The sequence below is a fragment of the Capsicum annuum genome, chromosome 1, assembly GCF_002878395.1.
Source record: "Capsicum annuum cultivar UCD-10X-F1 chromosome 1, UCD10Xv1.1, whole genome shotgun sequence".
Taxonomy (NCBI): domain Eukaryota; kingdom Viridiplantae; phylum Streptophyta; class Magnoliopsida; order Solanales; family Solanaceae; genus Capsicum; species Capsicum annuum.
The window spans coordinates 75,016,885-75,042,752 of record NC_061111.1 but is presented as its reverse complement, the minus strand read 5'-3'; positions in this window follow the sequence as shown (position 1 = coordinate 75,042,752).

The following is a 25,868-nucleotide window of genomic DNA, read 5'->3' as shown; positions in this document are numbered from 1 at the left end:
ACACATCAATGAAGTGTTTTGGAGTCATCAATGCCAAAACAATGAAGTAGGAACTAATTGGTATATCAACGAAACGTTTTGGAGTCATTAATAGCACATGGATCTTGTTTGAGTAACCAGATACCTTCTGACATTCATTAGTGCAATAAACATGTAAGATTTGGAAAATAAGTAAGTATTGGAATGTCTTGACATCTTGTAGGGTGGAAACAAGTTCATTGGTAACGTAGGACATCATACAAAACCATTATGGATCACATGTTACTAAATAACTTTGGAAACTTTCTTAATAGAACAATTGTTCTCTTTCATGCCAAAGATATGGTATAGAGTATGCTTTACATACCTGACTGTCAACCTTCAATACTAGTCCCAAATGGACTTCCCGTCTTTTCGGATTACTTATCTACAATGAACATATATAGCAATCTAGTATTAGCGACCAAACATCACAATTCAATTATTTGAATTCACCAAACTAGTGGTTAAGTAGTAAGCCTTAATTACACCATAAAGGGTGTCACTTTAACCCTCTTATACTCCAATTACATTCACATGCCATGCATATTCATACAACATCCTCCAATATCAAGTTTGGATTCTTTTATCCTTCCAACCAATCCATTAAACCAAATTGAGCCATAGACATAAATAATCATCAATTCAATAGTATATCACCATATCCACCTTCCATAACTCAATTATCATATCCACCTTCCACAATTCAATACAACCAAACCATGCAAAATAGTCCATAACCCTATTTTCATCACCTTTCAATAACAACCAATACATATAATCCTCTATCACACATATACATATGGAAAAGAACAAAGGCAAAAAATATTCATACCTTAGAATTCACCTCTTAATTATGCAATCCTGTTTGCACAAATAATAGGTGTCATTCGAAGCTCTCGAGATGACAAACGCAGTTATCAGATTACTTTGGAATTTCTACGGTTGAATCAAAAGTAATTTAAAGGTCAAATTTGGCTAGGGTTTGTTCTTTCTCAATGATTGATGATAAAAATGAGTTTTTGAACTCATATACATGTATATATACACATATTCCCGTCTATAATATAATAGGAAATGACCAAAATGCCTTTAAAATTTAAATAATGTCAAATCTGTCCTTTGGTGGATTGTTTTGATAAGCTAAAGTAGATTGATAATAACTCTTTTCTCCGATATCTTATTTAGGTAAAATTGGTATTGTTGGAAGGATAATTCAAAGGGCTTTTATTTCATATAAAGTAGGCCACCCAGTTCGTCCTGTACAAGGAGTTATGGTCGTTTGAAATTGACCCTAAAAATCTGTTTTGATAGGCTAAAGTAAAACGAGTATAACTCCTTACTTAGACGTTGGATTTGGATGAAACCAATTTCATTGGAAAGAAGACTCAAAGATATTTCTTTTCATAGGCCGCAGCTCTCTCAGTTCATTATATTAAGGGAGTTATGATTGTTTAAAGTTGACCCAAAAATTCAGCTGGCCTTAGTAGTTTGTGTGCAGGAAATTTTCCTGCACATTTACTATTCCCAAATATCCCGGCCACCGTTTTATAGTTTCGAATGTGCTCAATTATATCTAAAACCTATCCGTTTTTAGAAATCTTTATATCGTTGGAAAGATTATTCAATAACCTTCGCATGGAACCATCGACGGACAAATTCTGGTATAAATAAAATAATAATAAAAAAATTAATTCCATATAAATAAGACCAATACACGTACTTGAATATGCCAATACACGTACTTGAATACGGGGTGTTACACTTCACTATTTTTTTGATAAAGATTTTCAATATCGTAAGGGCGGTCATGAAGCTCTGTTAAAGATTTCTTGGACTCAACAAAATCCGAGTCGTAGGTTTTTTACTTGTAAGATTTCAAAGGTAATATTTTTTTTTATTTAATTAACTGATTAATTATTGACTTGTAATTATTTTGTAATTGTGTTCTCTTTTTTATAGAAATTGGGTGGATGCGATTTCTTTGATTGGTATGAAGAACGACACCCTTCACAAGCAAATCGTGTAATCTGAGGTTTGTTGAGCAAAGTCAAGGCTTCTGAAGAGAAACAAAATTGAGCAAGAAGATACTATATTGTTGTCGTTATTTCTACTGGTTTGTTGTTGTTGGGCACATGGATATTGAAGCCTAATTGCTGAAATTTCCATGGTGGTGTGTATTTGCTACTGGTTTGTTGTCGACGAGCACATGGATATTCAAGCGTAACTGTGGGAAAATATAAAAAAGATTTAGGCATATGTTGTAAAATTTAGGTCATCTGTGGAAATTATCAAACAGGTCTTCCCACTGTTGCAACAGATTAGACTTAGATTATTAGATTATTGATAGAAATTATCAAATCGGTCTTCCCACTGTTGCAACAGATTAGACTTAGATTATTAGATTATTCAAACAGGTTTTTCCACTGTTACAACAGATTAACAATCTAATCTATTGCATTATAAAAAACTCAACTTTTATCAGAAAAAAATTAATGCCACTACATGTACATGTAATAAAGTGAAGGGTGACTTGAAATTAAAAATTTCTATTTCACAGGCTCTTCTATATACACAGGCTTTAAGCATCCAGTTAGTACCCCATAAGCCCAGACCTCTTGCAGGTTTGCCACAACGTTGTCACACAAAAAAGTCATTGGCTCGACCATTTTTATGCTGGTTAACAAATATTCGATGTGTGCAAGAGCGTATGAGCTGCCCGCTTTAGCGGCATCATCTTTTGGAAGGATCATTCCCCTGTTTTGACCTTCAAAATCCCATAATTTCTTCATCAACACCTCCTTTGGCAAATGATTCATCAGTTTACTCTCCCTCAACAAGATGGGCAACAACACCATCAGTGGCTCCACGAGGAGAAAAGGATCAAAATCATCGATGAGAGGTACGTTGGAGTCATAAACATTGATCTTTCCCTCCTCGAGTAGTATCTCAATAGCTCGATAATGCATGCCGTTCACGCTAATGACTGTAAGAATCCTTTTTGCCTCGGTCCAGCTCTTGCATTGTGGATTTGGCCTGTCCCCTCTAACATATGTTAACGTTTCTTCTTCATCCAAGACCAACGTAGGAACTAGGAAATCAAGTCCCACGCCAAGGGCTGACGCCTCTCTATTGAGTTGATCGTACCTATCCTTAAGCTTCTTGCAGAAGTCGAGGTTCATTCTCTTATCGGTAGCATCATAAGCGTCCCGGTATGTTAATTGCCTTTTCCTCATGAGGTAGAGATGTCAACTGCTATGAGATAAGAAGTCAATTTTTAAAGAAGTTAATTTTTAAATAGGTTAGTAATTGTAAAGATACAACGGATGGTCCATCTGTTGCATAGGGTTCTTTGAATCAATAATCCAACGCTACTTATTCAACTGATGGATAATAAGTTGTAACAGAACTACAACCAGTAGCACCAGTATACCCAGCTGTTGCAACAGATGTAAAATCGGTTGCGTAGCTTCTTCTTCATGGGGTAGATAAGAAGGGCTAGGTTAGGAAAAGTAAACATGCCTTGTCCTTGTACGGCATACGTATATCAGTCATAGTCTAGAAGTTTTGGGGGGAAAAGGGAGGCCTGGGGTAATCTGGTGTGCCTGGCTTGACATTCTTGGCCTGTCGCAGATCCCTCTTCTCTTCGGCACCAAGTTCTGTGTATATGTCCACCTTCTTGACTGGCCCTTGAACTTCAACAGCTTTTGGAGAGGGAGGAATTGTAATTTCTTTTGATTTCCGAGCAGAGAGTACGTCTCAAATTGCTCTTTTCTTTCTCCTAACCAACATTGTAGGAGTGTGTTGCTCCATCACCTTCTTGGATGGTATGACACACCTCTTGGATTTGAATTCCTCGATAGCTTTAGAGATAGCGTCTACTTTTTCAAAGAGTTTATCCTGTCTGTCCTTGCACTCATCGCATTCACAATGAGAACACAGGGGTGAAGAGGGGTGAGAGGGACCTGTATAAGGACAAAAAAGGGTGCTTTCAAACATATTTATTCTTTGGTAGCAGTATCAGTATGCCTGCCACCAACACCAACAACTCCACCAAAAGAAGCACCTGAATCTGCCTTAGTAAGAGGTTGGTCATGAAGAGCCTCAACATTACCTAACTGCTCTTCTTATAGCTGTTGCTCCAGCCAATTCCTTCTTTATTAACTCCACCATTAGGTCTGCAATAGTATCAACATGACCAAGAGTAATATAATAAGTCATCAATGACTCCTCTTCAGTAGGCACGATCCATGGATGCACAACCTATAAAAAAGAAAAAAAAGATAGATGCATTTAAATCATATAATATAATAATTTTCACAGTTGGGCTACATTTAAAAAAAAAACCATCTGTTGCATAATTTGTAGTATATGGTTAAAATCTATTTGAGTCTAGTTCAGAGAAACAGAGCAACACATGGATAATCTGATGTAAAATATAAATCATTTGTTCCAACAGCTGCACAAAATGGGCAATCTTTTATGCCACAGATGATTTGTACATCACAACAGATGAACGATATATTATCAGATTAAATATCTATTGCATAATTTGTAGTAGATGATTAATCTTTTAGGAGTCGGGTTCAGAAAACCAAAGCCACAAATGGGTAATCGGATGCAAGATATACCCGTTGCAACAGATGTCCCTTCTGGTGCATCAGATATAACATCTCATGCACCAGATATAAAATCTGTTCAATATCTTTTTTATCTTTGAGTAGAATTATTTTACTTGAAGAAGACGTACTGCATCATCCGGAGGGTTAAAGAGATCAGCCTCCTTAATATTGGTGTTGCTCTTTGCAGCCAACCACCTAAACATCCTTGGATAAGAAACCTCATCCGGGTAATCCATTAACTACTTTCGGAGGAAAGGAATGAATTCAAATGCCCAAGCCTAAAAAGTGTAAAAAGGAAGCAAGCAAAAAAAATCATAATAACTATATTCAATATAAATTAATGGATGAGTAAAATTAGTGATTAATTTTACCATGAAATCCCAAGGAAAGTCGTATAATATGGTCCTCTTTCTCTTTCTGACTCTCCAATTCCTCTTCTTTCTCACTTTCATTTTCTTCATCACCATCTACGGACCCTTCTACACCTCCCTCAATGTTTTTTTCACATCTCTCTTCAGCTTCACTTTTTCCTGACTGAGATTGTTCAGGAAGCTCCTCCGAATCACTCTGTACTGTAGCCTTTTTTTTAGTGGTCAGACGTTGATCCACTTTCACTTTCATTTCTTTTAGGAGACATGTTTTACCTACAGACAAAGAAAAACAAAATTACATTACAGTTGATGTATGCATAGATTTTAAAAAATACATTACAAACACCACGAATACCGACACACCAACAGCCACACCATAAACACCACCAACCAATGCCAACAAAAAAACAAACACCACGAATACCGACACCACCACAAATACCACCAACCAATGCCACCATCGGTGCCACCACGACGACCAAAAACACCACCACCACCACCAACACCAACACCATCCAACTATACCACGACAGTCAATGAAACACTGGGATGGAAACTAGGGATTTCTCAAATTCTTTCTACGATTTTACCATCAAAACTCAAAATTGTAAACCCATTCTCGAAGATAATAGAACTAAAAGTTTTATTTTTCATCATTAACTTTAAAGCCCTTATTTTTTAGAAATAAATAAATAAATATAGAGCTCTTCTCAAACTCTGTTGCCTATGAAGACAAAGAAAATGACTGATACAAGCAAGAATGATGTCAAAAATAACACCTATGTGGTCAGAAATAAGAAGACAAGCGATTTGTTGTGGAGGGTTAAGCAATTTGTTGAGTAGTTATTATCTGTACTATATTGTTGAGTGAGAATGAGAGGGAAAGAGCCAGACCTCGAGATTTGAAATAATGAAACGTTTTGTATGGGTTGATTTGTATTTTGGAAAAGAATGACAAGTAGTTTTGAAAATGTTAATTTGATCCGAAATGATCTTAATTATTTTTAAAATCATAAAATATATGCATAATTTTTAAAATAATATAAAAATAATTGAAGTTGTAGTTGACCGAGTACTCTAGGAGGTGACCCCGTGAAAACCCTCCCCTGGTCCTAGATTAATCAATTTAGGAGTCTAACATATGAACTCAATTGAAATTGTAAAAAATAAATATTCAACATGCTGCGTCAGATTTCTCATCTGTTGTAAATTATCAATCAGATTAGGTAATAACAGATTATGAATCTGATGTAAATTATCAAACAGATTAAGATATCTGTTGCGACAGATTACCCATCTGTTGTAAATTATTAAATGGATTGTCATATGTCGCAACAGATTACCCATATGTCGTAAATTATCAAATAGGCGCTACCATCTATTGTGGCTGACCCTATGAGAACTCACCCCTAGTCCTACATTAATCGATAATTTACCCTATGAGAACCCACCCCTAGCCCCAGATTATTCAATCAAGGTATTAGTACCCTAGTCCTAGATTAATCTATTAAGGTATTAGTCTAACATATGAGGTAGTAAGAATCGGTTCTACTCAGAGTGATCGATCGCCGACTTTGGTCGGGAGGAACGCAATACCGTTTCATCATACAATTGAAAAAGGACTCAATTGAAGTTTTAGTTGACCCTATGAGAACTCACATTCAATTAAGATATTAGTCTAACATACGAAATCAATTGAATTATATATAAACAAATGCTCAACCTGTTGCAACAGATGTCTTTTAAGCTGGATCAAATCAAATAGATTATGTAATTGGTTGTAACATATTACACATCTGTTGTAAAATATCAAACAGATTAAGTCATCTGTTGCAACAGATTACCCATCTGTTGTAAATTATCAAATAAGCATTGTCATCTATTATAGTTGACATTATGAGAACTCACCCCTAGTCCTAGATTAATCAATTAAGGTATTAGTTGGACATATGAGGTAGTAAGAATTGGTTCGGCTCAGAGTGATCGATCGTCGACTCTTGTCGGGAGGAACGCAGTCCCATCTCATCATGCATTTGCCAAAAAATTCAATTGAAGTTGTAGTTGACCCTATGAGAACTCACCCCTAGTCCTAAATTATTCAATAAAGGTATTAGTTGAATATACGAGGTAGTAAGAATTGGTTCGTCTCAGAGTGATCGATCGATGACTCTTTTCGGGAGGAATGCAGTACCATCTCATCATGCAATTGCCAAAATACTCAATTGAAGTTGTAGTTGACCCTTTGTGCTCATTCATCCATCCCTAATTCCACCTAGATCAATGTAGGTACTATTATTAATCTTAACATTAAGTTGATGAGAACACATTTCAACTCAGAGTGATCGATCGATGACTCGGGTCGGGATGAACGCAATACTAATACCATGCAAATACAACAACTCAATTGGATTTGTAATTGACCCTGTGAGCATATTCATTCATCCCTCGCTCAACCTAGATCAATGTAGGTACTATTATTAATCTTAACATTAAGTTAATGAGGAGCTCATTCTTTCATCCCTAGTTCATCCTAAATCAATTACAATGAAATTCGTTGCAACAAACAACTGAGCTATTGGAGAATTTCAAACAGATAACAATATCTGCTGCAACAGATGACATTTCTTATTTAATTATCAAATAGACATTTGCATCTGTTATGACGAATGACTGAGGTATTGGAAATTTTCAAACATATATTGATATCTGTTGTAACAGATGGCGTTTCTGATTTAGTTATCAAATGACATTTCCATCTGTTGTCACAGATGACTGAGCTGTTGGGATTTCTCAAACAGATATCTAAATCTGTTGCAACAGACGACATATTTGTTTGAAAATCTTTTTATTTTCTTTTAATTTTAAAGAAAGTGACTGTCCGAGTAGATAAAGTAGTAGTACTACTAAAGGCGGTAAAAAATGTTTCTTGGATAACTCAAAAATCTCATTGAGTAATCTTGTCCTGTCTTTTCAATGTCACCCGTTTTCTTCCTCGTGCCCCTCAAATTATTAATGAATATTAATTAATGAATATTGAAACCCTTAATACTTCTTTGTTTTCATATTGAATTGGCATTCCCATTAAGAAAATATTAATTAGGGGTTTATTTTACTACCAAATTAGCCTTATTAATTATGCTTTGTAAATATAAATTTGAATAAATACACTTTGTTTAGTCATTTAATATTAAGGGTAGTACATCTAGAAATTAAAATTATCTCATCTCTCTCCTCCTCTCCTTCAGCCCTAAATCTCTCATCTTTTTTCTTTCTATTCTCTTTAGGGTTATCACAACCTTTTTTTTCTCTCCTCTTTCTAAAAAATTTTCATTCGGATCCAAACCGATCGATATCCATATCTTATATTCCTCGACTGAAATTGTTGTTTTGACCCCCTTTTGACATTGTATGATATGATTCACTATTGCTGTTTCATTATCGTCTTCTTTTTGTAACTTTATTTACATCTTTTTGTTTATTTAATTACCATTTTTCTATATCATATTTATCTAAAAAATTTGAAGGAACTTTTAATTGTTGAATAAACATACCAAAAATTTTTATTATAAGATGCGAAAAAGAGTCATCTATTGGGAGAAGTTTAAAAGCCTTGTTGGTAGTATCATTTTTTTTTTATGTATTTTGTTTGTTTCTTTGTTGATGATGCTGTTATTGATGTTGGTGGTGGGGCTGGCATTGTTGGAACTTGTGGTGTGGTGTTGTTGATGGGTTTGGCATTGTTGGAACTTGTGGTGTGGTGTGGTTTAGACAGTGGGTGCTTCTTAGCTTAAAAATAGTGGAGTCCGAACAATCAACATAAGGAGTAAGGGAGAAAAAAATACAAAGTTTAAAGTGAATAAGAAGAGAAGAGTTGGTTACCAAAATTTAAAAAATATGTGCTGAGTGGGAATTGAACTCAAGACCAAAAGAAATAAATAGACTTAAGCACCCATAAACAACAACTAGGATAACCAAACAACTCTTACTATGGGTGCTCACTGATTAGATTATATACATTTTTTTCTTTATTTTCACATACATATATAAAGTTTGATACGAGTTCAGTCTGTGCTCGCGCACCCGGAGGACTCCATGTGGGTCCCTTCCTTGTTGTTGATGGTGTTGGAACATAGGATGTATGCTTCTTTGTAGTTGATGATGCTGTTGGAACAAATATTGTTGTTATATTTTTTATTTGTTGTTTGTAGTTTATGCTGTTGTTGATGTTGCAACAGACGGACCAACTGATGGAACAAATCAAACCACCAGCAAGGCTGCTATGTATTCTAACAGACTCCATATCTGTTGCATCAGAATTCATATCTGATGCAACAGACTCCACATCTGACATAAATTATCCGGGATTTATGTGTTGTGTGTGTTACTTAAATAAAACTGGTGACTTTATTAATATATAAATTAAAAAAATAGATCTAAATACAATATTTTATCTTTTTGTTGTATTTCCAAAAGAAATAGATTGGTAATCTGTTGCAAAATAAATTCCACCTGTCAGATAACTTACAACATATGAACAATCTGTTGCAACAGATGTATATATTAGTTTGTTTTTCCATCAGTTGTGGCGTCTATTGCAACTTGCTAATCATTTGTTTATTCAATTTCATCGAGAGCAATAGATTTTTCTAAACACTTCTTGGCCAAAATCAATTTTTGTTCTTGGACTGTTTCTCTTTTTTTCTTTGCATCCTTCAAACTGGCCTCCAAATTTAATTTTTTCCCTCAATCCAATAGCAAAAATTTAGTTTGTTTGAAGGATGCAAAGAAAAAAAAAAGCAATCCAAGAGCAAAAATTAAATTTGGCCAAGAAGTGTTTAGAAAAATCGATTGCTCTCGATGAAATTGAATAACTGACTAGTAAGTTGCAACAGATGCCACAGCTAAAGGAAAAGCAAACTGATATATCCATCTGTTGCAATAGATTATCCATATGTTGTAAGTTATCTGACAGGTGGAATATCTTTTGCAACAGATTACTAATCTTTATCTTTCGAAAATACAACAAAAAGATAAAATGTTGTATTTAGATCCGTTTTTTTCTAATTTACTTATTAATAAAGTCACCAGCATTATTTAAGTAACACACACAACACATAAATCCCGAATAGTTTCAGCAATATTGCATTAAATCCTGGATAGTTTGCAAATTACATTTTATCCCAAAATTTTGAATTGTGATACATATGTTAAGTAGTGATACATATAGCATATGTATCTAGTAAATATGAATCCGGGATTTTATGTAATTTTTTAAAATATTAAGGGATATTGTGTAATATGGTGTCTTAAATATAGAATTTGTGTAATTTTTCCTTTTAAGGGATATGAACAGTCGTGGCTTTTTGTTTGACTAAGTCCAGTCCCTTCCAATTCTCAATCATTTTATAAATAGGTCCCTCTGGCCTCCTCACTCACTCTAGTTCATTCTACTATACTCACAATACTAATATGTCAGATCCAGATTCGTACAAGAAGGTTCATATCGAGTCCTTGTAGAAATTTAAAAGGCAGTTTGATGAACTCCAGAGGGATTTGGCCGACTTCCGAGAAAGGCTGAGGAGGGCCCTGTTGCTGCCGGATGAAAATTATCAGGTTGACAATAATAATAATAATAATAATAATAATAATAATAATTAAATTATGTTTTTTCTTTCTTTTAGCGTATGTATTTTCCCCTTTTATATCTGATCTACCTATAAGGGATTCAAAAAAATCCATGTATATGTTTGGTTTGGTTTGGTCGATTTTGAATTTTTAATTCTTATTCAATATTTAAGTGTCATTCTATTTATTCCCCATTCAAAACATGTCAGCGGTTGGAGTTAGGGATGCGATCATGATGAGAAATTCTCCTAAAAATGGTTCGTTAATAAATAATAAGGAACTAAATGATATTATAATCATAAAAGAAAGATTATTTAATTTAAAAAAAGTCACAACATTGGATTAATTTATTTAATATATATATATGATGATATGATTTTTAAGAAAAAAGTTAATGAATAGTCGTGACTGTGACTTTTGTCTAAACACATTCAACAAACAAATAAAAATAAAAAAACGCTTCTGATGCATCAAATTCCTCATTTGTTGTGACTTATGAATCAGTTAGAAGAAATCGAAAAAACTCCTTAAACAGATGGTCGATTTATAGCAACAGATGGTATATTTGTTGAAACAGATGGGTTATCTGATACAACAGATATACAATCTGTTGCCATAACTCAATTAATAAAAATGGTTATTAAAGAAACGGAAAGATTAAGTCACCACCAGCTTGATTTAATTAAGTCATTTCTTTTCACATAAAAGAATAAGGAAATAAATGATAAACACAATTTAAACCGTAAAAAACTCACCAGAAATATTCTTGTTTTTAAATCTTCTTTATTAATTTATATAATTAAAAAGTCAGAAAATTTGGATGTCATGAAGATAATTTTTTTTGAAAAAGATATATCTATTATATGTTGCAACAGATATATTATCTTATGCAACAGTTGAACTATTTATTGCAACGGATGATATATCTATTGTAATAGATGATTTATCTGATGCAACGGATATATTATCTTATGCAACAGTTGAACTATTTGTTGCAACGGATGATATATCTATTGTAATAGATGATTTATCTGATGCAACAGATATATAATCTATTGTGTAACTTAGTGTAAAAAATAAACGGCTGCTGGAAAGAACTAATTATTTTAATAATTATAAAGCTAAGCTTCAAGCTGAAAAGTCATGACCTATCATAATATTGATTAATTTAATTAAGTCATAACTTTTTACACTAATCAAGAACGTCATTAATAAATAGAGGTGAACAGTTGTGCCTTTAAATCTGCTTTATTAATTTATATAATTAAAAAGTCAGAAAATTTGGATGTTATGAAGATAATATATTTTTGTAAAAAAATATATATATTATATGTTGCAACAGATATATTATTTGATGCAACAGGTTATCTATTTGTTGCAAATCATGATATATTTGTTGTAACAAATGATTTATCTGATGCAACAGATATATTATCTGTTGTCCAAAACAGTGTAAAAAAAACGATTCCTGCAAAGAACTGATTATTAATAATAATAAAGCTGAAAAGTCATGACTTATCATAATATTGATTAATTTAATTAAGTCATAACTTTTTACAGTAATCAAGAATGTCATTAATAAATAGAGGTGAACAATTACGATTTTTTGCTTAACTCATTCAAGTTCAATCCTCTATAAATATGTCCCTCCTTACTTAATCGTTCGTTCTACTACATACTATTTATTCCTCGCTCTTGTTACACCATCAACTACTTTCTCTTCAAGGACTTAATAGCTTTTTCCTATCTCTGGTAAGTTTTTTTCTTGATTTTTGTATAAATATACGTTGTTACATTACATTACATTCGAATTCTTTCTTTTCTTTACTTTTGTGTTTACGTGTGTGTTTTGTCAACTTATGCGTTTTTTAGATATGGCTGATCCTGTGTGGGATGTCGCTATTTTACGAGACCCCATGAGGGAATTGCAGAAGGAGGTTCATGACCTGCATTGGGAGTTGGTCACCGTCAGAGTAAGGATGCTGCGGGAGATCCGCAGGCTGCGGAGGGCGCGGCTGCTGCCCTGTGAAGATTGACCGGCTGGCCATACAAATAATAATGATGATAATAATAATTAAGTTTTTTTTTCTGTTATCTATGTATTTTGTTTTGTTTGTTTTATAAAAAATTATGTTTGATGCACTTGACTTTTTATTTCTTATTTAATTTTTGTGCTGTCTATTTCTATTTCTTAACGAATGACATGTCTACAATTAAGGAATAATTTGATTTCAGTATCAATAGCAAGAACATATGAGTTATCTGTTAGGTTTTTTGTGTGACAGGAGCTGTATTTATTGTTCGTAACATATTAGTAATCTAATGAAACATATTATTTATCTGTTGAAACAGATTACTAATCTGGTGCAACAGAATACCCATCTATTCGATTCATAATCATATTACGGGCACCTAGAACCCTTAAACATGAATCCAACATGAGTCTATTGTTACAACAGAACATTTGTCTAGTGTCGCAGATAATGAATCTGTTTAAACAGATTGCTCTTGTGTTGCATTCATGTTCGCGTGCAAACTATTGTTGAAAAAACAACACACTAGCAGTTACCCAAATTCAACTAAAAAACATAATCTGACTTACCAAAGTCTCCTCTTAAGTAAATTTCAAAGTTGAAAGTAATTTACTAAATAAAATTTGACATAAGAATTTGGTCAAAGAGCAGCAGTTGGAGTAACAACAACAACAACAACAACAATGGCCAACAAAAAGAATATGAAGTTGATAATGAAGTATAAGATGATGCTAATGAATCAGAAGATGATGAATAAAGCAGCAGCAACAATGAACAACAAATATCACGAAGAGAGAAAATAATAACAAATGAGGAGAGAGAAAAAGAAGTCTTTTTTCTCTTCGTTCCCCGTTATATATTAACTAACATTTGAATCAAAGTATAAATTTTAAAACTTGTGGGTTATTTTAAAATTTTTCAAACTTTCTTAAACCATAATGAAGTAATTGTCACCTCTACTCAATTATTAAGACTTGTGTTACCTACACCTCATTTTAAAACTCTTTTGTCACCTGTGGCCCAAACCCCCATGTAACATAGGTTTGAAACAAGAAAATCATTTGTTGAAAATGATTTGAATTATTCGTAGTGATTCTTCTTTCTCGAGAAAATTAAGTTTGTTAATTTTTTAATCTCTTTATACAACTATAAATTTATACTATGAATAATATAATTTCTTGATTATATATTATTTTGAGGTCTTGCATAATTATGATATAAAAATGATTGATTTTTTTATTTTATTAATCGTTATTCAATATCATATTTTGGCATAGTAAAAGATCTGCATATTGAAGGAGTGTTGTCACTAATTAATAATGAGATTTCAAGAAGAAGAAACCTATGAGAAGGTCACTATATATTCAAACAATATATGTTTGAAACAAGAAAATTATTTGTTAAAAGTAATTTTAATTATTCATAGTTTTTTTCTTTCTTGAGAAAAATAAGTTTGTTACCTTAGTAATTTATTTATCTAAATACAAATTTTCGTAATATAGTCTCACTAAATAATGAATCTATTAATAAAATTTAAAAAAATATGTCAATTTTTTTGACGCGAATAAAAAATATAAATTTCAAGATCTTGCTTGAGATTATTATGATTTAGTCGTTTAAAATTTTAAAATTTTTAGAGATAAATTTTATCTCTTTTTTATATTTCGTATTTTATGATCCTATTTTGACTTTAATATGAATGTTATAAATGGTATAACTAGAATGATAATATTTTTTCTTTATACTTGGTCTCCTTTCAATATTCGTATATAGGTAAATATTTTTAACAAATTCAAATTGATTTTATCTATTTTTTTTTTCATTTTGAAGTAATTTATTATGAATTATTTGTTATAAACTATTCAAAAAACTATAATTGATTGGAGATTTTGACTTACATTTCATTAGTTTATGTTGGTTTATCTATTGGTCAATGAAATATTTTTTTACGCTTTACTATTTGATAAATTTGTAAATCTAAATTATTTTTTTAATCTATCTTTATTTAATGATTACTTTTACTTAAATATTATCTACACGATAATTATTATCTGCATATCGTGCAGGTACTAATGCTGGTTTAATTATTAATAAGTGTGTTTGTGGCCCCCCTAATGTCAGCAAATGCCCCTCTCCCCTCATTTTCTCAAATTTCCTTGTCTGCCCTTCCGTTCATTTTCTTATATTTTCTTAAGTTTATTTGCAGTTCACTATTTATTTATTTATTTTCTCTTTTCAGAGTACTTCTTTATTTTATGTCTCAATTTTCTTCTTCTATTTTTTTAATTAATCAGCTATTTTTCTCTCACATATACTTTTTCAGCTCTTTGTTATATTCCTATCAAGAAAATGAATAGATACGATTAATATCTATTTTTCTACCCTACTTTATTCATATTCCTTTATGTTTTTGCTAATTAATTTGGCCGATTCTTTTTTTTTATTATTATCTTTATATATTTTTGGTACTTCTTATCAACTTTATTCACTTGATTAAAGTATATCGACATTAAGAATTTTTTTCATAATATAAAAAAAAAAATTATAGCCACAATAAATTCCTAATAAAAGGTTAATAACGGATTATAAGTTATAAAGTGATGCAATTTTTTTTTACTGTAGGAAAAATAATAAAGAGAAAAATATCATTATGCTCCTTAAAGATTGAAACAAATAAAATCAAATAAATAGATATGAATTAAATTGGTTTGATTTAATTTTATTATAAAAAAACTAACTAAATTAGCTTATTTTGATTTCACCCCAAACCCAATCCAAATCGAACTATGAACACCCCTAATCTTGATTGAATCAATTTCATAAAAATAAGCCCTCTATCTTCAACTAAATGAACTTTTTTTAAAAAAAAACTAACCCTTATATCAAAAAAAAAAAAGAGAACATTAAAATTTTTAATTTTACTTTAAGAAAATCGAATCGAACCCCAATATATTCTAAAAAAGATAAACTGTAAATAAGGAACTCACACAAAATTTATATTTACGGATAGAGGTATTCTTGAAAAATCACAAAAACAAATCAAACTAAAGATTGAAATTTGTTTAAAAAATTAGTTAACATATATAAGTTTTATGATACATATTAATCTTTTACCTTTTAAATTTGTAATACAAAATTTTAATTTTATTATACTAGTATTGTACTCATCGTTAAAATTCTTTAAATTATGAAGCCTAAGAGATCAACCAAATCAATAAGAACATAAAATTTAGATCAATATATTAATTTATTGATCTCTCCTTTGATTTTTGAGAAACAAAAGCTAAAATCATTAAAAAGAAGAAAAAAATTAAATTTAAAATAAAAAAGAAAAATTTATGAAAATAATAAAATTTATTATTTTTTGGATGATGCTTACGTGGCGCTGACGTGGTGCTGATGTGGCGCTGATGTGGCAGCGCGTGTAAAACACCACATCACATGCAAGTGGTGTAATGCCTGACAGGGTGTAAAAAGTATCATTTTTTTATAGTTAAGGTGTGTAATAGGTCACTAGTATAGTTTAGGTGTGGCTTAGACTTTTCGAGTATAATTTGGGGTGAAAACGATGTCTTTTCCCATTACAAAAATTAAAAATTACACAAATACAATTATGACATGACATGTCTCATACCTAAAGAAAAAGATGATACTCCCTCCGTCCCATTTTATGTATCGTCATTTGACCAGACACGGAGTTTAAGAAATAAGGGAAGACTTGGTGATGTTTACCAAATTGCCCTTTATCAAAAAATGTGCTGTTAAATTTTTTTAATTAAGTGGGACCAATAAGGGTAAAAATGAAATTGTGTCTTTAAATAGTTACCAAATAAAGAAAAATGACATTCTTTTTGGGACGGACCAAAAAAAAAAATGATGACACATAAAATGGGACGGAGGAAGTATCTTTTATTTTCAAAATTTTAATGTTCATATCTTAAAAAGAGTTATATGTAGATGTCTTTTAAATAATTTGACATATCAAAAAAGTATTTAGGTGTAAACTTAAACTCAAAAGTTTACGATTTACAAATCTTTACATTAATAATAAATTCTAAGTAATTGATTTCATTATTTACAAGTTAAGGTTCAAAAAATGGTCAAAAAGTATTCTTAAAATATGCAAAATTTACTAAATTTGTCGTTTGCTAATAGTTTGGCCCAAACCTCTAATGTTATTTAATTGCGCAAAAAATGTCCTTATTTCACGCAAAACTTAACAAAAAACTAACAAGGACATATTGAACCTACATATATATTTGACCTAATGTTGTTCCTAACTTTAATTCTGCAATAACTTGTGTGAAGTTGGTTTTGTGAAAGAGTTTGGTTAAATTGTAGTAATAAATTTCTCAACAGTTTAATACTTCACATAGACACATTATGAGCTATATTAAAGCAACTTAAATGTACAATTTGCACAATCTAAATTAGAAGTTCTAGGTAAAGACACATTAACCATATTAATATAATAAAACAAAAAAAAAATTAGACTTTAAAAATTAAATTGTATCAAAGTTAAATGTGAAACCAGAGGCGAAGCCAGGATTTCAATTAAGGGGGTTCAATATTCGAAGAAAACCTAGCCGAAGGGGGGTTCAACACCTGCTATAAATACATAAAAATAATTTTAACTAGGTATAAATGATGTATTTTTCCGTCGAAGGGGGTTGAACCCCCTAACAAGGCCTGGCTCCGCCCCTATGTAAAACTGAGATTAATCAATTTATATTTTGAGTATTTCATTAAATTCTTGCTAGGAAAATCACTTAACATTTTTTTTTATTTAAATTTATATACTATTCTGTCATAACTTTTATTATTTTATTAGTCGTTCAGACACACATTTAGTACTACATGCCCATCTTTTTTCTAATCATTTTACCTCAGGATTAAAATTAAAATTTAAACATACAAGTAACTAATTAAGGCATTAAGCTATAAAAATGTCTAAATATGTAAAGACTAATCACTGTAACAAAAATATTAGGCTCCTCATCCATATATTGATTAGCAGCAAGAAGAGAAAAATGTAAAGAGGGGTAAATATAAATCATGTTTAAATAGGCAAAGACTATTTTTACCGCTCAATAAGACAGATAAAATTAGCAGCAACAAGAGAAATTCATTACATAATGAATTTTCTTGTATAATGACATTATTGACTTGTTGTGTCTTACCTAGAATTTATAATTTAAATTGTACAAAATGACAAATTAAGTTTTTTAAAAATTAATCATAATGTCCATATATGATGCCTAAAATTTGCAAGAAAATTCACTGCAATTTAATCAAATTGCTTCACAAACACAACTCCAAATATTTTTGCACAATTGTAATTAAGAACTAAATTAGACCAAATATACTTTTAAAGTATGTATATAGGTTTAAATATGTCTTTATTAATCTTTTGTTAAATTTCGTGTAATTATTTTTGGCCCAATTAAATAAAGGTAAAAACATGGTTGAATCAAAAAATTAACGGAGGATAAATTTGATGAATTTTGAATTAACGTGATGGTATAAAATATTTGTTCTGCCCATGCACGTAAGTACAATTGTTAGAGAACATTACCATTCATTTGCCTAAATTTTTAAGAATCACAACATTTCCTTGAAATGCATTTCTCTATTGTTTTACACGTTCTTAGGTCATAGTTCTCTATTGTTTTACACACATACATCGACTTTATTTCTGAACTTTCATGTGCCAGGCTTGCACAGTTACTTTATTGATATTATATGTGTGTGTTTAATATTTCATAGCTTTTAGTTTCTCTATTGATCAGCGTTTTTGATAGAGACATTTGGATACTAATTAGGAATCGTTTGGTGTGAGAGATAGAATAGATAAAGTTTTTTAGTAGATTGAGATATTTTTATGACATTAGTTATCCACTATATATATATATATATATGAGATAAGTAATTTCAAATCTAATTGATGTTCCTAATTAAATGCATAGTTAAATAATTCTCCATTTTATTCTGAAATTATTATTCCTTATCCTTCCTTCGTATCAATTATCCTTGGTGATAACTATCCCTGTGTTTTACTTACACATTGACTTTGTTTCTTTAACTTTCATGTGCAAACAGACTTGCCCACTAATTTTATTGAAATTGTGTGCGTTTTTTCCAGAAAAAAAACAAAAAAACTTTTAAGTATTCCACTAATATATCCCATATGTTGTTTTTGCTGCTATGTATTGTTGTTTGTACTTTTATTATTTTTTCTCTAAATAATTTTTGTTTTTGAGCTACAGAAACAATCTTTCTATTTCTGGTATTAAGGAAAGGTGTGCATACATTTTTGATTTTATCCTTCAATACCTTTTTAATAAAATTACATTTAATATATTATTGTTGTATAGCTTTTAGTTTCTCTATTGATCCGGATTTTTGATTGAGACGTTTGTTTGGATACAAATTAGGGGTGTATTTACTATTGTATATTTTGAGAAAATGGAGAAGAGGAAGGAATTGGATGTCTTGCGTTGGGCCATGAATGTATGTCAGAGTGGAAAAGAGTTGTTCAGAATAGATTCCCTATGTTGCGCCATTGCTTTTTGCTAAGCCCAAGCCTCAAGTGTCCCAACCAACCAACCAACAACAAAGATGCACCACACCAGCCAGCAAAGCACCAACACAAACCGACACAATCCCCCACAACAATCCGTTCACTCATCTATATAATAATAAAAAGGCCAGGGAAGCAACCTGTCACAGTTAGGTAGGATTAGGGATGTTCATGGTTTGATTAAAAATTAAATCGAATCACGAATCAAATTAAATCGATTAGAAAAATTGACATTTAGTTAGGTTTGATTTGATTTGGTTTTAAAATTTTAAAATCGATACTTAATTGGTTTGATTTTGGTTTTACTCTAAAATAACCGACAAAATAACCAAATCGAACCGATAAAAATTTTATATATATATATATATATATATATATATATATATATATATATACCCACACACACATATACATGTATATATATGTATACACACATACATATGCATATATAAATTATTTATATATTATTCATAAATAAAATATAAATTTTAATCATGAATTTAACTTTAGTCATAACACTTTTAGTCATATGTCTCAATCTAGTTGATGGTACGTTACGAGATTCTATATGATTTTCGCATTTTGAATGACAAATGATACTAATTGTAAAATTATTTTGTCGTCTATGAGATTTTATAGGTGAGTTTTATTAGACTATAGATAATCACTAGTTTTGAACTTTCTTTTTGGTCCTATTAAACAAAAAAATTATGTGTTTACCTTTTGGGGGATTTATCATATTATTCTCTTATATCTAGTTTCTAAATACTTTTGTAGAAGCGTTCATATGGTATTGTTCATGGCTTTGCCTAAGTATGACACTAAATTGAATTTTAGTTTCAAGGTTGAGAAACAACACTCGGTTGACATCTCATATGTTGGATTGAATTTTTTAAAGAAAAATTTCAACTTTTATCATTAACTAAAGTTATAAACCGAACCGAACCGAACTAAACCGACAAGAACCAAACCGACGGTTATTTTTTTGTATTGGTTTGGTTTGGTTTTAGAAATTTAAAAACCGACTAAGTTGGTTTGGTTATGATTTTGACCAATAACCGACCCAAACCGATTCGTGAACACCCCTAGGTAAGATTATAAGGCTGCATATCATACAATTAGATTCTTGTAAAAATGAAATGTAAGACTACGTATAATAGACTTTTATGCTCTATTTTTTTTTTTTTCAATTTCATATATAGCGAAAGTTATATTACACCAAACTACTCTTTTATGTATATAAAGAGACGAAGTTAGAAGCTTGAGTACAAATTCAATAGCTTTATTCAAATGGTATATTTATATCGTTTTTTTTTTTATTATATATATATAGAGAGAACTCAATTATTAATATTTGAATTAATCATTTTAGTATAAAAAATAGCCTAAAATGCTCTTTAACTGTGTAAAATGGTGTACAAATATCTTCAATCTACCTATTGAGCATAAAATGCCCTTTCCGTCTATCTATTAGGCCTAAAATGCCCTTGCCGCCTACCTATTGAGCCTAAAATGCCCTTCTCATCTACCTATTGAGTCTATTTGCCCTTTTATTTTGGCAAATTACATGAAAAAGCCATCTTTAAGACTTAACTACATAAATAATAGTACTTTTTCAATATTACAATTTTTTTTTTCATATATAGCCATTTAAAAAATCAGAAAAAATAATTATAATTATAATTTCTAATTTAATGCTATAATTAATCATCAATTCACCTTAATTTAAGATATATATTTTCAATCTTCAAATTAAAAGTGGAAAGAATAATTCTTGCTTTCAAATCTTTCTCTCTCTTGTATTCAAAATTTAAATATTTTTAATTAAACTAAATATTCCATTATTTGCTCGTGTATGTTTCCTTTTGTTTTCATGTATGTTAATCATCTAGTCTTATTACATGATTGTGTATTTTTCTTTCTAATGTAATGAGTTAACCATAATTCTTATGAATAAATATTCATTGAATAAAAATTATTATTTTTGAAGTACAGATATACCATGCATTTTTTTTATCTTAATATAATTTATGTCAAAATCAGATTATTATTATATTTTTGATATAATTTATGAGATAAATATTCATGGTATAACTCATAATGTCGGAAGTGCTTTTCTCGTTAAAAAATTATTTATTAAATATAAATATATTTTTTCAGTACTACATGGTATAAACTTTTTATATCTAAAATATACTACCATCTATATTTATGGTATAAATATAATTTATATGGTATAATATATCATGTATTTATTGTATAAATATACCATGTATTTTTATGATATAAATATATTTTATAAATATATCATGAATTTTTATGAGTTAAATATACCATATATTTTTATGAAGACATCGTGAAAGTAGGCAACAAAAATGAAACATATAAAATTTTGATATAGCATATAAAAAATGAATGAATAGAGACTTCCATAAAATAGATAATAAATAAGAAAACATGAGAATTTAATATATAATTATTTTTCTATATATTAGAATCTTTTATAAAAGTAAATATGTTATATGCTATATCTGACAACCAACTAATACGGTTATGTCTATGTACTAATTTTTAAAAAATGGCTATTTATGTTTTTTTTTTTCTTTTATTTATCAGATCAATTTAGAACGACAAAAAATTGATATTTTGCACTATTTATTTGGTTAATATTAATAAAAAAGAATAGACACTTTATGTAGTTTAATAAAGATAAGTTGTGGTATTATGTAATTTTTTGGGTAAAATAGCCTCAAAGGTAGCCGAAAATGATATTTTAGGTCTAATAGGTAGACATGAAGGGCATTTTAGGCCCAATAGGTAGATTAAAAACATTTGAGGAAAAGACAGAGATGACACTTCAAATTAAACTATTTCCATGAAAATGACCATGGAATTTAAATTTCACTTTCTAGCCATTTCAACTTACTGGCTTGTTCTATACCGTTTCTACACACCTTCTATGCAGTTTCTAAACAAATCTTATACATATAAATATTCTATACGAAAATTATACAGTTTTGATATACAATTTATACAATAACTGTACATTTTTTTTTACACTTTTTATACAACAATTATATATTTTTCATACACTTTCTATATATTTTATGCATATACATATTTGATAGAACTATACAATTTTTATACATACATCTTATATAGATACATATTCTATTTAACAATTATATCGTTTCTGATATAATTTAATTATTATTTCTAAATAATTAAAAAAAGCAGAATATTTGATCAGTTAAAAAATTTATAGAAAAAAAAATTAAAATATTTTTCATAGGATCGAATTATCCAAGGTGAATATACTGTATCAGTATTGTATATGGATTGTATATGAATTATGTCGGCCAAAATGACTCAAATTGGGAAAGAATAGAAAATGGCCATAAAGTGACATTTTTTTACTCGACTGGACATTATATGTCCATATGCCTAAATTTGGGCTATTCTTTTTTAAAAAGGCTACACAATGTCTTTTTTCCAAAACACTTTTGCACTATTTCACATAGTTGAAGAACATTTTAGGCAAGAAAAAATCTCATACAATTAAAATTTTGACTCTACCCATCTATCTTAAGCAAGAAAAAAAAATCAAATTAATGGAAAGCCTATTTACTTTTATGATTTACTAGCATGTTTATTCTTGTGTTTAGTTAGCAAATCAACCTTTGGCTGAACTCGCAGTCTTTCTAAAACCATACCAGTTCAAGCGCTAAAAATTATGCTAGATAGAAAGATCTGCTATATAAAAAGATCAATTTTCATTTCATGGGTCGATGATGAGCAACAAGCTCGCTTGCACTTCATGCTTGAACATTTGGAGGTGAATAATATAATATGGGGTTTCATGTCGGGTAAATTAAGAATTACAATAGATATAACTCTAGTGTCACATGAGAAAATTGAAAGAAAGGTGTCTTTTAATTCTTGAATGAAGGATTGGTGACACTGACCAATTTAAAGGGTCAAACATAATTAAAAAACTTGATTAGGTTAATTGTAGACTTGATTAATATTTTCTAAACTTTTTAATCTTTTCAAAAATAAAAATTAACCCACACCCACAAAACTTCCCTCCCTCTGCAAATCAATCTCTCTCTCTCTTCTCTCTTTCTCTCGATAGTTTCTCTATCTAATTTCTCCGAACCAACAATTTTTCAAATTTCTCCCTTCAATCTTGTGCAACTTCAACCTCTGACAACAAATAGTTTTGAGTTCTTGCCCGTTCCTTTTTGACTTTCAACCATCAGTCGACGTGACAACATTCTCCGGCGACAACACCTTCTAGTTCTTCATCGTTTTTTTTTTTTTCACAAGTAAAAAATTAGGACTTTTAAGTGAGAGATAATACATCGAATCACCCCTGAAATTGCAGCCAAAACTTACTTTAGAACCTTAACATGTCGGGCAATTATATACCCCTCTCAATAACTTTAAAGTGAATTTTTTACCACCCTAAAAAAATTATACCACTCTCACTACGGAGAGTGAAGTACACATCCCCACGTCATAGCCAACTCAGTGCCACATCAGTGCCATGTCATTGCCACGTAAGAAATTATAATTTTTTTAAAAAGTAATCCAATACACATATTATTTTTATATATTTTCTAAAAAAAAACAAAAAAAATATATTTACAAGTGATGTCCAAGTGATATACAAATAAAATTTGACCTAATTTATTTTTTTAAATTTCAACAGAGGCACAACGAATAAGTAAAACACATGAAAAATTTCATGAAACAGGTAAAGAAGATAAAAATAATATACCATACATCAAATGCAAAAGGATCAAGGAGACAAACATTTGAGTTCTCCTAAAAGCATTTAAGTTTCCAAATATTTTAATTGCTTTCTAATAGTTGACCCATCTGTTACAACAGATTGTCTATCTGTTTGATAATTTCCAACAGATGAATCATCTGATGCAACATGCTAGTCATCTGTTGATTCAAATTAAGCAATTATTAGTAATAGCTAAGCTGATTTAGCTAAAATTAAAGACGTCCCTATGACAATGGGACAAACATTTGTGTTCTCCTAAAAATATTTGAGTTTCCTAGTATTTTAATTATTTTCCAATAGATTATCTATTTGTTGCAACAAGTTAATCATCTATTGCAACAGATGTTTATAACAGGTTAGTCATTTGTTTATTCAAATTAAGCAATTATTAATAATAACTAAATTAATTTAATTAAAATTGAAGACAAATCTTTAATACAAGACCTTAGACAAGGGAACAGATGTTTGAGTTCTACTAAAAATATTTGAGCTTTAGTATTTTTAATTGTTTTCAACATATATCGAACTCGGAATCAAAATGAGCCACGAAATTAAAAAAGTGACCAAAATAGACCACCTATTTAAAAAGTTACCAAAATAGGCTAAATGTAATAATTTATTACGTTTTCTACTTTTTTCTTAACGGTCAACTAACGGAGTTGACTTTTACAAAAACGTAAGAATTTCTTACGTTTTACATTTTTTTAGTTAAACGTAAGAAATTCTTACGTTTTATAAAAACAAATATAAAACGTAAGAAATTCTTACGTCTAACATGATAACCGAGGAAAAAAATACAATGAATTGTCAAATCAATTAAAAAGGTATTAAAAAAAGAGTTGTTCAACGTAACAAAAAATTACGTTCTTAACTTTTTTATAGCAGTGGTCCCCCACCCACAATTTCTTTTTTCATAATGTCCCATCACTTCTAATTTTTCCTCTTTTTTAAATATGATGATTATGAATTTTTTTATTAGTTAAATTTATTTATATTTTACATGTAGTTCAAATAATTTATTTTTTCTAATAAATTTTTACGTTTTACATAAAAAAAATTTTTAAAAAGAAGTATCAATTACCTCATTAACTTAACAATTTTCTTATATTTATTCTATATAAAAAATAATCACTTCTATCCTTAGTTATCCGATTTTTCTTTAAAAAAATTATACTTTTGAGTTTTCCTCTACTCTAAAATAGTGAAATATTGAATTATCGTCGATCAAATATGCTACTATATACAAGAATTATATTTTTTTAGGACTTTTCCTAAAAAAATATATTTTCTTATATTAATTTAGGATTGTTTCTAAATTAAATGATGATTTTTTACTCCATTAATTATAATATGAAACATATTTATGCATGTGAGTCTCTTCAATATCCTAATCGAAACACTAATCGAAAACTACGATGAATCACTATCCAAAAAACATGAATTTCATATTTTTAACATACCAAAAAAATATAATTCTTGTATATAGTAGCATATTTGATCAACGATAATTCAACATTTCACTATTTTGGAGTAGAGGAAAACTCAAAAGTATAATTTTTTTAGAGAGAAATCGGATAATTAAGGATAGAAGTGATTATTTTTCGATATAGAATAAATATAAAAAAATTGTTAAGTTAATGAGGTAATTGATACTTCTATTTTTAAATTTTTTTATGTAAAACGTAAATATTTATTACATAGGGAAAAAATAAATTATTTGAACTATATGTAAAATATAAATAGATGTAACTAATCAAAAAATTCATAATTATCATAAGTACAACAACAACAACAACAACAACAAACCCAGTGTATTCCCAC